The sequence below is a fragment of the Tupaia chinensis genome, unplaced genomic scaffold, assembly GCF_000334495.1.
Source record: "Tupaia chinensis unplaced genomic scaffold, TupChi_1.0 Scaffold000294_5, whole genome shotgun sequence".
NCBI lineage: Eukaryota > Metazoa > Chordata > Mammalia > Scandentia > Tupaiidae > Tupaia > Tupaia belangeri.
In genome coordinates this window covers 2,570,324-2,571,144 of record NW_006159782.1, presented here as the reverse complement: position 1 = coordinate 2,571,144, position 821 = coordinate 2,570,324, and the positions used below count along the sequence as shown (strand labels likewise).

The following is an 821-nucleotide window of genomic DNA, read 5'->3' as shown; positions in this document are numbered from 1 at the left end:
GTGGCGGTGGCGGGGGTGGGGGGTGGGGGAGGCGGAGCAGGTAACGGGACACGAAGGGCCGGGCCGGGAGGCGGGCCCGCCGCTGCACGTGCCTGGCTCGGCGCTGAGCGTGGGGTTAGCCGCCCTGGAGCTCCGACTATTTTTGGCCGGGTGTTCCCTCTCCCGAAGAGCTTTGGCTCCGAGAAGGCAAGTGGGGGGAGCCCGGAAGCCGCACATGTTTTTACACCCGGAGGGTTCGAGGCGCGGAGGAAGCGGCTCGAAATGCAGTCTGTCCTGTCCGGGAATTCGTTCTGGCCATTTCTGCAGGAGTGCACTGCTGAGCAGGCACTAACGCCTGGTAGTGCCATTGTGTTCATCTCTTTACTCGCTTAATTCGGAATTGAACTTGTACTTTTCTCGTTTAATTCGGAACGACGCTGCAAGCGTGGTGGTGTCTTTCCCACATTGCAGAGGAGAAACCAAGCCTGGAGGTTGGAGAGCGCTCTTTTGCCTTCAGCCGTCCAGCTACGAAGAACAGACCTGGGATTTGAATCTGGATTCTGAGCACTTTGCCACCTCAGCTCCCACAGTGTCCTTGTCAGTGACGACGCGAGTCCGTCTTCCAGGCCACTGACTCAACTTTACCTGGCTGCCGGTTGCCTCTGAGAAGGAAGAATCCAGCTAGGGGTTTGTTAGCTAGGATTGACGAGGTTTTTTTTGTTTTGTTTTTGGTTTTTTTTTTTGGAGAGGTTTTCGCTATAGGGCGCGTGCGCTCGCCAGACAGACAGAGAGAGACATAGAGACAGAAAGCGAGAAATCACCCCCCAGGGGGGATGGTCACG

At 57.0% G+C, this 821-nt stretch overlaps 1 protein-coding gene across 1 annotated transcript in view; it reads left to right on the top strand.

The window, feature by feature from the left end:
* Positions 1 to 15: 15 nt before the first annotated feature.
* The window catches only part of ADSL (adenylosuccinate lyase), a 27,232-nt gene continuing 26,426 nt past the window's right edge, over positions 16 to 821 (top strand). Inside the window, exon 1 of the mRNA XM_027772744.1 lies at positions 16 to 40. The gene's annotated coding sequence lies outside the window, so the exon portion shown is untranslated. The remainder of the gene's footprint in view (positions 41 to 821) is intronic.